General features: G+C 47.4%; 1 pseudogene; it reads left to right on the top strand.

Annotated features, from left to right (window-relative positions):
* The window catches only part of LOC138278712 (zinc finger protein 850-like), a 195,312-nt pseudogene extending 177,698 nt beyond the window's left edge, over nt 1-17,614 (top strand).
* The last annotated feature ends 606 nt before the right edge of the window (nt 17,615-18,220 follow it).

Here is an 18,220-nt window from a genome sequence, read left to right as displayed (position 1 = left end):
GTGTGCAGGACGACACCCACAGGCCAGGTACGGCAGCACAGGAGGGCCCCGCAAGCAATAAGACAGATGGGCAGGAAGGGCCCGGCAGCCACATGTCAGGTGGCGAGTGAAATCCATGGCATGGCCGGATCTGGTGACCTGGACACTCATGTCAAGCACCGCTGAACATGGCCCTTCAAGTGAAGAACCGCTGAACAGGGCCCTTCAAGTCAAGCACCGCTGAACATGGCCCTTCAAGTGAAGAACCGCTGAACAGGGCCCTTCCAGTCAAGAACTGCTGAACAGGGCCCTTCAAGTCAAGCACCGCTGAACAGGGCCCTTCAAGTCAGTCACCGCTGAACAGGGCCCTTCAAGTCAAGCACCGCTGAACAGGGCCCTTCAAGTCAAGAACCGCTGAACAGGGCCCTTCATCTCAAGCACCGCTCCGCTGGGCCCTTCATCTCAAGCACCGCTCCGCTGGGCACCGCCGTCTCAAGCACCGCTCCGCTGGGCACCGCCGTCTCAAGCACTGCTCCGCTGGGCACCGCCGTCTCAAGGCTTGCTCCGCTGGGCACCGCCGTCTCAAGCACCGCTCCGCTGGGCCCTTCATCTCAAGCACCGCTTCATTGGGCCCTTCATCTCAAGCACCGCTTCGCTGGGCACCGCCGTCTCAAGCACCGCTCCGCTGGGCACCGCCGTCTCAAGCACCGCTCTGCTGGGCCCTTCATCTCAAGCACCGCTCCGCTGGGCACCGCCATCTCAAGCACCGCTCCGCTGGGCACCGCCGTCTCAAGCACCGCTCCGCTTGGCACCGCCGTCTCAAGCACCGCTCCGCTGGGCCCTTCATCTCAAGCACCGCTCCGCTGGGCCCTTCATCTCAAGCACCGCTCCGCTGGGCACCGCCGTCTCAAGCACCGCTCTGCTGGACACCGCCGTCTCAAGCACCGCTCCGCTGGGCCCTTCATCTCAAGCACCGCTGGCCCATTGGCAGAAGGGGCAGGCCCGCATCTATGTCGGGCAGGGCTGCACGAAGCACTCTGGGCACCATGCCTCCTCCAGAACCAGTAGAGTCTGTAATCCACTTGAGAGACTGTGGCTTTGCACTCCCCAGGATGGCACAGTGGGCACCCACCCACTGTAGAGACTTGAGAGACTGTGGCTTTGCACTCCCCAGGATGGCACAGTGGCCATGGAGGCCCCTCGTGGATCTGGCTTCATGGACTCATCTGGCTGAGGTGCCCCCCCTTCCCTTCCCCCTGAGGTGCCTGTAGTTTTCCTATCTGATGCCCCTGCAGTGTTCTCTCCATTGGAGTCGGGTATCCTGTGTGGGCTTTGCCCATGTGTTTTGGCCCAGTGGCCCACGAACAATGGCTGTTACACAATTCGGACTGGACTTTTTATATATATATATATAGTTATAGATGTTTGCTATATTTTTTTACTCAGCTGTACAATATAATTCAAATTTCATCATCATTTTCTTTTGTATTTGCATTCTTCCGGGGAGTTTGGGGGTGTCACTCTGAGTTGTTGCTATGCATTGATGTGTGTGTAGTGGTGGGTGAGGGTGAGGGTGGGTGTGTTGCGTATGTGTGTCCCGTAGTCTTTTCTCCTCCCCCCTCCCCTGTGTCGTAGGTGCAGTACTCACCGTTGTCTTCTGCGCCGGCGTTTGTGCTCCTGGTAGAGGAGCAGGAATACAATAGCTGGCAGTATGTGTAGTTCGGGTTCCATGCTGTCCAGATTCCTCGTGGAGTGTGTAGAGGTGAGCGTTTTCCGTTTGAAATGGCTGTTTCCGCCGTGTTTTTATCGGCGGGGCTACCGCCCCGGAAAAGGTGGCGGATTGGTGGGTTGTGATAGGGTGGGCGGTACATTGACTCCCGCCTGTCTGTTGGCGGTGACCGCCGCGTTGTTTGTTTGTCCCACCGTGGCGGTCGGTGTGTTAAAGTGGCAGTCTCTGTTGGCGGTTTCCGCCAGGGTCAGAATTCCATTTTTTTTACCGCCGTCTGTTGGCGGGTTAGCCGCCGCTTTAACACCGACCGCCAAGGTTGGAATGCCCCCCCTAATGCCAATTGCAGCATACCTGAGACCCACAGCCCCTGCCCAGTAGTGGATGCCTACTAGCTTGGTTGGAGGACCTTCACATCAGAACCCTGCCCAACATGGGACCTACTCTGCAATGTCAAGCCTGGCCTAGGGCCACCCACAAGGCTCACCCCCCCCACCCGGATAGCACCCCACCAGGCGTAAGTTGTAATGAGGGGCACTGTACTCACCCACTTGTTGCTGCTGTGATGCCCCCAAGCGCCCATCTAGCTCCAGAAAGGCCACCACCAGTATGTGGCCCATCAGGGGGGCCAGGGTTTGACGGGCACTCCTTCTTCGTTGGGAGGCCATCCCCAGCTGGGCCTTCGCCATCTTCTGTGCCCAGCGGCTCAGGTTCTCCCACCGTTCCCGACAGTGGGTGCTCCACCTGCTGTAGACCCCCAGGGTCCTCATTTCCTTGGTGGTGGCATGTCATATACCCTTCTTTTGATGGCCGCTGACCTGCAGGGAAATAAACACAGGCAAAAGTATTAGTCCGACCCTCCTAGCTGTTACACTTATGGCCCACCCTGCCCCTTCCCATTAGCACAGACATGGCCCAGCATACATGCTGCATGCTGGCCATGGCCCATCCACCAATCCCCCCCCCCACACGAGACCTTCACACACAGTACTCCATGCATTCACGGCCCATGCATCGTACTCACGGTGTACTCACCTGTTGGTCTGGAGGTCCATACAGCAGTCGGTACTGGGGTAGGACCCCATCCACTAGTCTCTCCAACTCCGCCGAGGTGAAGGCAGGGGCCCTTTCCCCAGTCACACGAGCCATGGTTGGTTCCAGACACAGGCCACAGCAGCACATGCAGTGTAGGTCCTCTCCTGTTAAAGGTCAGGTAGTAAGTGAGTGAACAGATAGAAAATGGCGGTCACGTCCGCAGCGGTGCGTACTGTCACCGCCGGCATACATCACCATTGGCCACTGTACCCCATAGGGCCCAATGATAACCAATGAGGAGTTGCACGGTGGTTCTCGACCGCCTCCCGCAACGGCGCACAACGTCAGTGGAATTACCTCACTTCCACCTGTCCCTCCATATTGGACAGGCGGACCCATTTCAGGGGGGGGTGCAGGCTGTGGATCCTAACTGCATCACAGTACACAAATTCACATTTTGGACCTATCACACCGAAATAATGTAACAATCTTAATATGCATTGAACTGTAGTGGTTACAATGTACAAGTAATGAAAAGGCTGCTCTCTCTTTTTTTCACATTGATTGCAACTGCTGCAGTTGAATACGAGATGGAGACATCCCCCCGTGTACAGACCCCTGATGGACTTGGCAACACTGGAGGACAGGCACATTATCCTCACCTATAGACTTGACAGGGCCACAATCACGGAGCTGTGTGCCCAATTGGAGCCTTACCTAATATCTGCTATCCGTCACCCCACCAGGATCCCCCCTCTTGTACAAGTCCTATCTGTGCCCCATTTTCTGGAAACTGGTTCTTTCCAAGTGACAGCGGGCTTGGCAGCAGGAATGTCACAGTCAATGTTCTCAATAGTGCTGACCACAGTGTTGGCTGCCTTGATTAAACACATGTGCAGCTACATCATGTTTCCCCAGGTGGAGCATTTGGCCACAGTGAAAGCTGACTTCTATGCAATGGGACATATCCCCAACATCATTGGGGCAATTGATGGAACACATATTGCATTTGTCCCTCCCCAGCAGAATGAACAGGTGTTCAGAAATCGAAAGAGTTTTCACTCCATGACTGTCCAGATGGTGTGCCTGGGGGACCAGTACATCTCCCACAAGCCTTTATCCTGAGGAATAGCAGCATCCCAAATGTGATGGCCCAAATCCAGAGTCACAGGGTGTAGCTAATAGGTGAGCCCTGGTTCCAACCCAGTGGATGTTGGTGTATTGGTATGTTGTGGGCCCTAAGGGTGAGTGTGTGCCTAACAGTTGTCTCTCGATATTTGCAGGTGACCCTGGTTACCCCAACCTCTTATGGCTACTGAACCCTGTGAGGAATCCCAGGACAAGGGCAGAGGAACGTTACAAAAAGGCACATGGGCGAACAAGAAGGATAATAGAAAGGGCAGTCAGCCTCCTGAAGGCCAGGTTTCGTTGCCTCCATCTAACAGGTGGATCCCTGTGCTACTCACCCAAGAAGGTCTGCCAGATCATCGTGGCATGCTGTATGTTGCACAACCTTGCCTTGAGACGCCATGTGCCTTTTCTGCAGGAGGAAGAGGCTGGAGATGGCCGTGTGACAGCAGTGGACCCTGTGGACAGTGAAGATGAGGAGGCAGAGGATGAGGATGAGGACAACCGAAGTGCAGTCACTCGTCACTACTTCCAATGACACACAGGTAAGACAGTGTTATTTCACATTTCATTTTCAGTTTGAAGTGTGACATTGTCACTGGCAGGCTATGAATTCCTACTTCTATGCCCACTCACTGTACCCTTTGGCATCTCTTTTTGCAGATGTTGGTGCCCCATTATTGCTCCTTGTGTGTTCAGTGCAGCCACCTACAGGTCTTTCCTATGTAAACATTACTGTGCAGGTGAATTGCAATGTTTGAACCTTGTAATACATTTTGAAATCATTTGACATACACCATATTTTTTCAAAGTGTGTTTTTTCCAGTGCTCTGAAGAAGAGGGGGTAGTGCAATGGGCTGGGTTGATGATGGAGGAAAGTCCAGGGTAGAGTCCAGTCAATTTGTATCACAGGGGCAGTGTCCAAGGCGGCATAGGAAGGGGAACAATGGCAGTTCAAGGTGGACAGGGTGACAGAGTGGGACACAAGGGTGACAATCAGGAGAGTCTTATTTCCTTGCAGGGGTCTTGGCAATAGTCCCTGGCTTCTGCCTGGATTGCAGGGAACATTTGTGGGGTGGTTTGCCTTCTGCAGGGGTAGGGGTGCTGGTGGCCTGTTGGTCCTGTGGCGGGGCCTCCTTTCCACTAGTGGCAGCGGAGGTGGAGGGCTGTTCAGTAGTCAGGCTAGTGTCAGGGGCCTGGTGGTGTGCCACCGCCTCCCTCATACTGTTGGCCATGTCTGCCAGCACCCCTGCAATGGAGACCAGGGTGGAGTTAATGGACTTCAAGTCCTCCCTGATCCCCAGGTACTGTCCCTCCTGCAGCCGCATGTTCTCCTGCATCTTGTCCAGAATCTGGCCCAGCGTATCCTGGGAATGTTGGTAGGTTCCCAGGATCGCAGTGAGTGCCTCCTGGAGGGTCAGTTCCCTTTGCCTGTCCTCCCCCTGTCGCACAGCAGTCCTCCCAGCTTCCCTGTTGTCCTGTGCCTCTGTCCCCTGAACCGTGTGCCCACTGCCACTGACCCCAGGTCCCTGATTGTCCTGGTTTCATGGTGTGCCCTGGGGTCCCTGCAGTGGTGGACAAGCTGCTGGCCCTAAAAACAAGACAGAAGATAGTTCATAACAATAATAGTACACTCTTGGACGAAGGTGGGCAACTGGTTAGCAGCAACTCTGAAGTTTTGAGGGTGTTTAGGGGTTTTTACCAGAAATTATACTCAGAAGAAACAAGCCTTTAGGAGGAAGAGCTGATCCAATACTTGGCTAATATTTTGGTGGGACAGCTACAGGACGGGGAGAAAGATGAACTGGACGCCCCTCTATCAGACAAGGAGGTAGGAGCAGGTCTTAGTGTGCTTTCAAGCGGCAAGGCTGCAGGTCCAGATCAGATCCCCACCGAATTGTATAAGGTGTTTTATCTGGAGATAAAGAAAGAGTTACATACTATATTTTTGGAGGTACAAGCAGGGTTCTGCATGGGCAGAGGCAAATATGGTAGTCTTTTTGAAAAAAAGTAAGGATTCTCGACTACCAGATTCACATCGTCCTATTTCTTTAATGAATAGTGATGTTAAAATCTATGCTAAGGTATTGGCCACCCGGTTAAGCTCAGTGATTACTAACCTAGTTTCTCCCAGGCAACATGGGTTCATCCCAGGGAAAGGCACGACTGATCATGTTAGACGGGTAATTACAATATTGGATGCCCAAGAAGTGGCTTAACTGCCGTTGGCAGTAATACTGCTTGACTCAGAGAAAGCATTTGGGGCCAGATGTAGGAAACTGTTTGTGACTCGCAAACGGCAAAAAATGCCATTTGCGAGTTGCAAACCGGAGTTCCCTATGCAGAAATGCATTTTGCGAGTCTGGACCGACTCGCAAAATGCATTTCCGAATCGCAAATAGGAAGGGGTGTTCCCTTGCTATTTGCGATTCGCAATGGTATGCAATTCCATTTGCGACCGCGTATGCGGTCGCAAATGGAGTCGCAGTTACCATCCACTTGAAGTGGATGGTAACCCACTCGCAAATTGGAAGGGGTCCCCATGGGACCCCTTCCCCTTTGTGAATGGACCACAAAATATTTTTTCAGGGAAGGTAGTGGTCCAAGGGACCACTACCTGCCCTGAAAAAATTCCGAAACTAAAGGTTTCGGATTTTTTTTTAAGTGCAGCTCGGTTTCCTTTAAGGAAAACGGGCTACACTTGAAAAAAAAAAAAAAAACTGCTTTATTGATAAGCAGTCACGAACATGGAGGTCTGCTGACTACAGCAGGCCTCCATGTTAGCGAGTGCCCATAGTCGCTATGGGGCCGCAATTTGCGACCCACCTCATTAATATTAATGAGGTGGGTCTTTGCGACCCCATAGCGACTCGCAGGCGGTGTCTGAGACACCGTTCTGCATACCAAATTGCGAGTTGCAATTTGCGAGTCGGAAGGACTCGCAAATTGCAACTCGCAATTTGTTTTTTTGCTACATCTGGCCCTTGATCGGGTGCATTGGACATTTCTATGGCCAATCCTGCGTAAGAATAATTTTGGCCCTGGGTTTATTAGGGCTATTCAAAATGTATACCATACCCCCACGGCCACTGTGCGTATGGAGGGGATTCAAATCAGACCCAATTTGTATTCAAAGGTGTACACGACAGGGCTGCCCGTGTTCACCATTGTTGTTTGCTTTATATATTGATCCACTGATCAGAAGATTATTATGTAACAGAGGGATTAAACCTGTGGAGTTAAAAAGGGGGCAGCACTAGGATATTGGCTTATGCGAATGAAATTGCAGTCGTAACGCCCGACCCAGTGACTGCTATAAGGGAGATTGAACACGAAGCGACACGATTTGGAAGGATGTCTGGATATCTGTTAAACAGGTCTAAATGTCAAATCCTGACTAATGTTTGGACAAATATGGAGGATGAGCGCAAGGTGACTTGTGCTCAGTATTTGGGGGTCAGGTTGTCATCCAATCTGGACGAGATTGTTGAAATCAACTTGGCCCTGGTTTTAGATAAAGCTAAGAAAGAATTGTGTCACTGTAATGTGATCAAAACGATTTTTTTTACCTAGGGTGTTGTAGTTCTTCAGTGCTATACCTTTAGAAATTGGGCAGGTGTGGTTTAAGCAGATGGAGGAAGTGACCAACAGCTTTATTTGGTCCTATGCTAAAACTCGCCGGGCAGCTCGCTATCTAATTTTACCAAGAGAGAGAGGGGGATGAGCTCTTCCTAGTTTTAAGCTATATTACTTGGCGGCGGTATTACAATACGCGCAGATGTTGCGTTTTCCAGGAAAAGCTGTACAAGATACCCCTCCTTCTATCTATGCGTTGATCTGGGGGCAAGAAGTCGAGGCAGCTTTTCTAAGGATAGTGGAACCCAGCTACTTTAAGAAAGTCAAAATTAAAACGATTAGGGCGGCTTTTTAAGTCTGGGCTCAAGTTAAGGATAAAATTGGATTAGGGCGGGTTTGTTATTATACGCCTCTCTGGAATACTCCAATGCTCCCAGGGTTTTTTAAAGAGAGGGGTTGGTTAAAATAGGCTAATCATGGGGTCCAGAAAGTGGGTGACTTTTTTTTACTTGGATGGTCGGCTAAAGTTGTTTGGAGACTTGAAGCTGCAGTGTGCTTTGGAAGATAAAGAGTTTTTTTAAATTTTTGCAGATTAGGATTTTTTTACTGACTACATCTAAACATAATGGGTGTGGGGGTAAGTTTAGGTTAATGGAGGCTTTGGGCAAAATGGCAGGTTGTACTATTAGTAATCTCTATTTGATTTTGTTAGATGCAATGGAAGATGATCTGGAACTCCTTGCTAGGAACTGGGAGCGTCAGATAGGGGCTAGCGAAGTTGTAGTTCGAGAGTCTTTAGATATGGCTCAATGGGTATTCCTGGTGGCTGGACTGCAAGCTCAGCACTATAAGGTCCTATTTAATCTTTATTATACACCTGCTAAGATTGCAAGCTGGGGCAGGACTGAGGGTATTGTATGACCGCGGTGTGGGAGTTCGGATGCTGATTTGTATCATATGTTCGTTATGTGTGGTAAACTATCTGGGCTTATTAGTGATATCTCAGAATTTTTGGGAAATGTACTGAAGCAGGACATTAGCCTAACACCCCAGCTGGTGTTGTTAGGGTTGGATGCAGTAGTTTGGAAAACTCAATCTCGCTATTTTTTCTTTTTAGCAATGGCGGTATTGTGTGGGTGCATTACATCAGACTGGTTGAAAGTCGAACCCCCTTCTTGGAACCATTGGTATATGCGGCTTTTATCTGCGTACCATTTGGAGTCTTGTTTATATAACATCAAAGGAACCATATCTAAAAAAAAAGGGGGTTGAGAATCTGGGCCCCTCTACTGTCATGGCTTCAAAGGACTAAGAGGATAGACTAGTTAAAGTATGTTTAAGGAATTTGCACCTGTGGGATGTCGCTATGTATTATTGATTGAATATTCTTGTTTTGTTGGAAGATTGATTAAGGTAATGAATTAATTTGTATCCTGCTGTGTGACCAATAAAAATTAAAAAGAAAAAAAGGAACGCACCTTCCCCCGTAGGTCGTTCCACCTCTTCCTGATGTCGTCCTTTGTTCTGGGGTGCTGTCCCACGGAGTTGACCCTGTCCACGATCCTCCGCCATAGCTCCATCTTCCTAGCAATGGATATCTGCTGCACCTGTGATCCATATAGCTGAGGCTCTACCCGGATGATTTCCTCCACCATGACCCTTAGCTCCTCCTCAGATAATCTGGGGTGTCGTTGTGGTGCCATGAGTGGTGTGTGTGAGGGTGTGTAGGGTGATGTGTTGGGGTTTGTGTTGTGAGGTGCGTGGGTGGTGTATAGGTGATGGTGGTATGTGGGTCTGGTTATGTGAGTGCTCTTGCGGTCTTTCTCTGGTGGCAGTTGTTTGTAGTCGTAAAGGGTTGTGGGTAATGTGGATGTGTGTTCTATAGTGGTGTGGGTGTGGAGTGTGGGTGTCAGGTGTAAGTAGTTTGAATTGTCCAATGTGGTGCTGTTTTGTTTGTGTGTGTGTATTTTGAGCGCGGCAGTATGTACTGCCAATGGTTTACCGCCATTGAATGTCCACTGTGGTGATTCGTGGGTGATAATGTGATGGCCGTTGTTCTGTTGGCGTAACGGTGTGGGTTTTGCTACCGCCAGTTTATTACTGACCTTTGGGCTCGCGGATTTGTGTGTGTGTCTGAATGGTGACGGATTGGTGTGTGTGTGTGTCATAATATGGTTAGCGGATATCTGCTGCCGCCGCGGTATGTTGGCAGCAGTCGGCATGGCGGTAAGTGGAATTTACCGCCACTGTCATAATGAGGGCCAAAGTCCTCAACTGACTGACATCAAGGTCTAATCCCACGAAGCTTGTATCTGCTACTGTACTGCTCAGGTAATGCTGTGTTTAAGTTGAACTTATTGTTCTGTTCAAGACATTTGGAGATGGGACTTGCAGATATCCCATCACTTACTACCTATTTGGAGGCCACAGCAGAGATCGGCTGCGGGTCCCAGCTGTGGAGGGTGTGATTTTTTATCACTGGCATCCTGGGGTCCGCCCTAAGACGGCTCTGTAAAACGGGCAAAGCTTACCATACTTTATTCCCAAGGCAATAAGTCTGAGCAGTCACAGGCTTCTCTGGGAGGTGGTGTGGTGGGGCTGAGATACAGAAGTCAACAATCATCCATCAGGCACAATAACATGATGTGCAGCCTAGTGCTTATCTTTTACATGAAAATAAAGTATTTAATGACACAGCAAAACTAAATACTACACAACACAATAAGAATATAAAATGGGGTAATAATCAGTCGCATCTGAAAGTGAAGGTTACACCCTCTTCTTTTCTCTAGCAGCCTTCTTCCTGCTATAGTCAAGTTCTGTCTTTACAGTTCACAAAGCTGTATGGAGGAGGCAAGAATGAGGCACAGGTGCGGACCACTCAAAGCAGCCTCACTAAGTGATGGCCATGGCTGTATGGAGTAGGCAGGAGTGAGGCACATGTGCGGACCACTTAAAGCAGCCTCACTCAGTGATGGCTATAGCTGTACGGAGTAGGCAAGAATGAGGCACAGGTGCGGACCAATCAAAGCAGCCTCACTCAGTGACTGGCCATAGTTGTATGGAGTAGGCAAGGATGAGGCACAGTGTGGACCACTCAAAGCAGCCTGACTCAGTGACTGGCCGTAGTTGTATGGCGTAGGCAAGAATGAGCCACAGGTGCAGACCAATCAAAGCAGCCTCACTCAGTGACTGGCCATAGTTGTATGGAGTAGGCAAGAATGAGGCACAGTGAGGACCACTCAATGCAGCCTCACTCAGTGACTGGCAATGGTTTCAAGGCTTTGCATTGATCTGTTGTTGCAAAGGTGGCACACTGCATTCTAAAATACATTGAATGATAGCACTTTAGCCTGCAACACACACTGACAGCTGTCGCACTCTGCTCGTGACCTGGAACTATGCCCCTCCACCCTCCGTGGGATAGAGGGGTAATCAGACCTAGTCGCAGGACCTAACATATCTGACGTATCTCACTGTTCTACTGTGAGGAGGCACAATAGTTTTGCACTTTTCCTTGCCAATCCTTCTAACTTTTCACATAGTTTAAGAAAGATTGTTTCTTGATTTCATAGTCCCCTGTGCAATCACAGAGAAAAAGTCTCTCTGTTCCCATTTCTATGCTTGGTGAACAGCCTGGTCCACCAGGTCTCAAAGCAGATGCAGAGTTGAGACTGGCCTCTCTGGACATCTCTACCATCATACAGAGTGAAGAGCTTGGCCTCTCCAAGTCTCTCTCTTACATTACACTGGGTTTATAGCTTGTGTCTCCCCTTTATCACAGTTGGTGCAGGCATCTCTGTTTCTCTCCTCAGTCACACTGGGTGCAGAGCCTGGTGTCTCTGGGTCTCTCCTCTGTCACACTTGCTATACAGTGGGTGCAGAGATGGTTCTCTTTCTACCCCTTCCTTGTCACACTGACAGGACAGCCTGGGCTCATGCTTTCTCCTCTGTTATATCAGGCAAAGCGCATTCCATCCCTGGAACTATTGCTGAACACTACCTCCAGCCACAGTATCTAGATCTGCGGAAATGTGGCAAAATAATGGAATTGTTAGAATAGTAGGCCTGACATAGTTAGAGAGGCTATTATCAGAGCTATTATAAAATGAGATTGCTGCCATAATTTGTCACCACAATATGTGGCGCCAAAGGAACAACAGGATGTTTTTTACAAGGCAAGTAGATATATGAAGCAACCTGTCCCATGGACAAGTAGATATTTTATCAAATTCCACACCCTTGAATGTAACACATTAAAGGCTGTACGGGGCAGGGGGTGGAACAAGCTCTTACCTTCATGTACGGGTAATACATTGCAGACTGTGCGGGCGTGGGGTTGAAACACGCTGTTACCTTCATGTATGGTTAAAACATTGCAGGCTGGGTGGGGTGGTGGAACATGCTCTTACCTTCTTGCATGGGTAACACATTACAGGCTGCATCGGGAAGGGAAAAAGCTCTACCTTCATGTATGGGTAACACATTGCAGGCTATGCGGGGCGGGCGGTGGAACATGCTCTTACCTTCATGAATGGGTAACACATTGCAGGCTGCGCAGAGTGGGGTGGTGGAACTTGCTCTTACCTTCATGTATGGGTAACACATGTAGAATTTGTGGAATTGCGGTTAAATACTGTGATATAAGCACTATATTTTGACTAAAGGATCTATTTGAAGTATCTAAAGTCAAGTTATATATACTGTGAGTGTTTGTGCATCACATCTGAGCTGGTTAATTGCAGCTAGAGAAGAGCACCCCAAGACTGTCTCCAGTGATGCCACATTGACTTGGATGTGCTACCTGTGCTGTCACAGAGACAGAGAACAGGACACGTGCTCCAGGTAGACCTGTGTCACCCTTGAGGGGGACTGTTGTTCCTCCTGGAAGTCCAGGACTGCCAGGTGCCTGTTCAGTCTCAGGGCACAGGCCCTGGGTGAGAAATCAGTCTCAGGACACCACCCCTGAGAAGGCAGCAGTGTGAGTGGAAGGAGGGTGTCTACTATCTGAGGGTGTAGCCCTCCCCTCACTATGAGAAACCTAAAAGTCCAGGGAGACCTCAGGCGAATGGGAGGGACTTGTTGCCAGACTTTGGCCTGGAGGTAGGGCCCGCCGAAAGCCCCAGACTGGAACTTTTACCTGGCAGTGGATGGCTAGGGGCCTGGCCCTTGACACTGATGTCAGTGACCTCTGTTGGTTACTGTCTTTGGGGGCAGAGGTTTTCCTGGGTTGAGCACAGAAATCTGTCTCAGGGGCAGAATGGACTGCATCACCTAATTGGACATAGTGGTACTATCTCCTTAGTGGAATCACAGATGGAGCCTCACAGATGATGTCTGCAGATGAGAAGGGTTGCCGAGTAGCCCAGGAGGGTGGTGACGGCTACAGATAGGTTGAAAGTAACCTAGAACAGACATGTGCCACTGCAGAAGAAAACTGGCCACATTCTATCGCCTGAGCCGGGTGCTGATCAGTCTACCATAGTTTGTGGCTGCGTGGGAGAGTAGCTTTTTGCTGAACCTTCATTTTTGCTAGTTACAAAAACTTAGTGCGCTATACCCTTGCCAACCAGTAGTAAAGTGACTTTACTCCTACTTTCAACACTGTAAAATTGGTATACACCAGATTGGTTTGTTTACGTTCCCATACTTTCCTAGTATATAGGTACAAAGTCTACCCCGGGCCTGTAAATTAAATGCTACCATTGGACTGCAGCACATATTGTGCCATTCACTGCACTGTTAAGCAGGTCTCTGGACTTACCATTGTAGTCTGGCCATGCATTTTTAAACTGCAAATTCAACCTGTCAAAATAACTCCTTTTGACAGGCCCTACTTTCCTTATAAATATTAATAAGACATCCTTATTTAGGCCTTATTCCCCATAAGGTACAGTACACTGCATTTAAAATTAGGACATGTAAAGGTTTATTGTTGCACATGTCAGTACAGTGAAAAAGGTCCAAAAGCTATTTTCACTATAGGAGGCTGCCTGCTCTGTAGGAAACCACAGGGTTACATTATTACATCTAATAATGCTAACTTCTGTATGGAAGCAGATAGAAAAATAATTCAATAACTCTTTTTAAGAGATATTCAAACTTCAATTTGATGGTAAATTTGCCTGCCTGAGAAGATCACTAGAGAACTGGGCCTTCTCGCTCTTTTACCCAGGACAAAGAAGTGGATTGCAAGGGTTATAAAGCTGACCTCCTGTTCAAGCTGCAGGGATCCATTAAGAAACCTTTCTGCAACTTTCCAGTTGATCAGTGGCAACTGGGCCTGAGCTGGACTCTGCTGGACAGCTAGTACGTCTCTAAGTGCTCTCTGCTGAGGTCCTGGTGGGGCTTTAGAAGTGTACACCTGTGGTTAGTTGGAATTTAAAGGACTAAAGCCAGGTGGTAAAATCTGTGACCACAGCAAACCTGGTTAGTGTATCTGACCAGCGCTGCATTGTGGTTCTACAGGTGATATCATTGGTATTTTATGCTTTCTGGTGCTTTAGACAAAAATGATTAATATGCAGGCTGCGGGGATTTGTCAAGTAAATTATTGGTTGTCACAGATTCTCTGTTATCAAATTTGATTGATATTGTTAATTAATATTAAATTAGGAATCAATGTTTGTTTGCCTCATCTGCGCGCATAATGTAAAAGCATGACATTACAATGAATCCCTCACTCTGCTTTACAAAAACTCCCTGCCCTGGAAGGAGCTGCAGCTTGGCATGCAACAAGGGAGAAATATGGATATCACGGCAAAAAAATCCCCCTCAAAGTACAATAATGCTTCAGTTTTTCAGGTTAGAAGAAGCCTGAAATGCTTGAACCAACCTGAGGGGGAGTGGATGAGTGGCAAAGGTCACTTAACAAATGGCAAGGTAAAGACATGAATTGGCACTTGAGCTGATACAAAGTGAACAAAAGAAGCATTGAAGTTTGCGAATGCAGTTACCTTTGTTGTGTACTTCCTCAAGAGTTACCTTTGTTATTCACTTCCTGAAACTTCGTTTTCAGCAGCACATCCTGCTCCATTCCTTTTTCCACAATCTGTTCTTGTTTAAATGAAATCTTGACCATATGCATGTTCCTAAAGCTGTACCTGTAGCAAGTGGTGCTCTGTGAGTGCCCTTTCTTTACTAAGTTACCCTCTGGACGCTGGTAAATCACCTCCTTGTCCAGGTGCATCTTCCTAAAGCTGTACCTGTAGCACGTGGTGCTCCATGAGTGCCCTTTCTTTACTTAGTTACTCTGTGGACACAGGTAGATCACCTCCTTGTCCATGTGCATCTTCCTAAAGCTGTACCTGTAGCACGTGGTGGTCCGTGAGCACCCGTTCTTTACTAAGTTACTCTATGAAAGCTGGTGTATCACCTCCTTGTCCATGTGCATCTTCCTAAAGCTGTACCTATAGCATGTGGTGCTCCGTGACCGCAGTTTCTTTACTAAGTTACCCTGTGGACGCTGGTAAATCACCTCCTTGTCCATGTGCATCTTCCTAAAGCTGTACCTGTAGCATGTGGTGCTCCCTGACCGCAGTTTCTTTACTAAGTTACCCTGTGGACGCTGGTAAATCACCTCCTTGTCCATGTACATCTTCCTAAAGCTGCACCTGTAGCACGTGGTGCTCAGGAAGTGCCCTTTCTTTGCTGAGTTACTCTGTGAACGCTGGTAAATCACCCCCTTGTCCATGTGCATCTTCCTAAAGCTGTACCTGTAGCATGTGGTGCTGTGTGACCGCCCTTCACTAAGTTACTCTGTGAATGCTGGTAAATCACCTTTTCTGAGGTAAATACAATGAGACGTATTCAACAGAACTTTTAGTTTAATATCCGTGTAAGGTAAAATATCCTTTGATAAGTTTCAAAGATGGCAAACATGAGATGTCTTTTACAGCCAGGTAAATATTGTGTATTCACATTACATTACGTTCGCATTTAGTAATTTTGAATCTCTTTGCAATAAACAGGAAACGCCTTGAATGCACAAAATGATTATGAATAATGAAGATAATACTTTAAATCTGCAACAATGCTGTCAGAAATAATGTGTAACAGTATTCCAGAAATCCTCAGTGCTGTCAGAGACCGGGGAACCTGAATATAAACTGACAGATCCTGGAGGAAGCAGTCAAAGGCAATTTAGTGAATGTTTGAGCCTTTCACCTCCACGCCACACGACTAAGAAAGGAACTTTGGAAAATGAAGGCCACAACACAGATAAACCACCTCCTGTATAATTGAATTTGAACGGGATCAGTCAGTGTGGTGTGGTGTGGTGTGGTTACAACAGTGCTGTTCTTCCTGAAATGCTAACAGACCCTCATTCTGTGCTCTATGTGAATTGTAAACATTTCCTGGCCAAACCACAGAACCGAAGAAAAGCACAACGGAGTGGAGCCAAACAACTGAGGGTTGAAGGAAAGAGGGGTTCTGCTGTTTAAAATACAGAGTACTGACCAGCAGGAAGATTAATCTTTACTCACAAGCGTCAAACGTTGTTGAGTGTGGCAAGAATTTAATGACTGTTGCACTTCATTTTTAATTTGGAAATCAAATGTCCTAAATATCAACCCGTACAGGAAATGTGAGATTAGTACAAGTGCTTTATCAGGCATGTTGTCCCTTCAGGAAGCACGGTCATGGGATGTAGACAAATATCTCCCCGACCAAGAGACACTAACCAAGAAAGAAGAAACATACACGTGCGGTGAGAGCTTTAGTTTGTCATAACCAGTAAAGCACCATCAGCAAACACACACAGGAGAAAAGCCATTCAGATGCAGTGAATGTGTGAAGAGCTTTAGTCGGTTACCACACCTACAGCTACATAAGCGAACACACACAGGAGAAAAACCTTACCATTGTAGTGAATGTGTGAAGAACTTTAGTTGTTTATCAGACCTCCTAAGACATCATCGAACACACACACGGGAAAAACCATACCATTGCAATGAATGTGTGAAGAGCTTTAGCCACTTATCACACCTTCAAAGACATCAGCGAACACACACAGGAGAAAAACCATACCATTGCAGTGAATGTGTGAAGAGCTTTAGAAGTTTTTCAAACCTTCAAACACATCAGCGAACACACACAGGGGAAAAGCCATTCAAGTGCAGTAAATGTGCAAAAAGCTTTAATCAGTTATCAAATCTGCAAACACATCAGCAAACACACACAGTGGAAAAGCCATTCAAGTGCAATAAATGTGCGAAGAGGTTTAATCAGTTATCGAATCTACAAAGACATCAGCGAACACACACAGGGGAAAAACCATACCATTGCAGTGAATGTGGGAGTAGTTTCAATGACTCTTCTGCATTAAGGAATCATGAGCGAACGCATACAGGAGAAAAACCATTCAAGTGCACTGAATGTGTAAAAAGCTACAGTCGATTATCAAACCTATATAATCATCAACGAATGCACACACGAAAAAAACTGTTCTATTGCACCAAATGTGTGCAAAGCTTTAGTCAATTAGCACTCCTTAAAGAGCATCGGCAAAGACACACAGGGGAAAAGCCATTCAGATGCACTGAATGTGTGAAGAGCTTTAGTCAACTATCACACCTCCAAAGACATCATCGAGCACACACAGGGGAAAGACCATACCATTGCAGTGAATGTGCAAAGAGCTTTAGTCTGTTATCTAACCTACAGCTACACCACTGAACACACACCGGGGAAAAACCATACCATTGCAATGAATGTGGAAGTAGCTTTAGTGACTCATCAACATTAAGGAATCCTCAGCGAATACACACAGGAGTAAAGCCATTCAAGTGCAGTGAATGTGTGCAGAGCTTTAGTCGATTCTCAACTCTACAAACACATCAGCGAACACACACTGGGGAAAAACCATACCAGTGCAGTGAATGTGTGAAGAGCTTTAGTCTGTTATCACACCTACAGCTACATCAGCGAACACACACCGGGGAAAAACCATACCATTGTAGTGAATGTGTGAAGAGCTTTAGTGACTCATCAACATTAAGGAATCATCAGCGAACACACACAGGGGAAAAACCATTCAACTGTAGTGAATGTGTGAAGAGCTTTACTCGATTCTCAATCCTATAAACACATCAGCGAACACACACTATCACTGAACAAACAGATAAATAATTTAGAGAGATGCAGCAAATTTGGCAATAATTTAAGTACATCAACTATAATACTGACCCATCTGTGGACACACACAGGAGCAAAAAAGTGCAGTTGTGAGACGAAGGAATTACAGAAAATTAGAAAATTACAAATATGTGGAACATTCAAATACCAGACGATAAAAAGCAGATAATAGAAGGCCAGACTAGTCAGAATGAAGAAAAGCAGGGATATTTATAGGATTATGAAAATTGCCTGACAGAAATAGGATTATTTGTTGAAGGGGTGATAACCCTATTCTAATAATAATCACAGTCCTTGTCAGGGTGATACACAAACGTCAATAAGCAAACCTGAGTTTAACCCTCTGGTTAAGCAGTCAGGCTTAACGTATGGGCAATATGTAAAGTATTCATGTATTAATAAAGTGAAAATGCAACACAAGAGGAATGGGAATCCCAAACCAATTTAGACTAATAGAGGCTGTTCTCATAAATAAACTGGTACTGTGACAATAAAAATCCGATCTGGAGTAGAATCAGTGTTATGTTTGTTTGGTGCACAAACTGCTGCCTAGCACCAACGCAGGCACCCTTGCACCATGGTGAAGGATGCCTGCTTTGTGGGGATGATTGTTTTTGTGCGGAACGGGACACCTTCCTG

Source organism: Pleurodeles waltl, unplaced genomic scaffold, assembly GCF_031143425.1.
Source record: "Pleurodeles waltl isolate 20211129_DDA unplaced genomic scaffold, aPleWal1.hap1.20221129 scaffold_54, whole genome shotgun sequence".
Taxonomy (NCBI): Eukaryota; Metazoa; Chordata; class Amphibia; order Caudata; family Salamandridae; genus Pleurodeles; species Pleurodeles waltl.
Note: the sequence above shows the minus strand (reverse complement) of the source record. Positions and strands in the feature narration are given on the sequence as shown.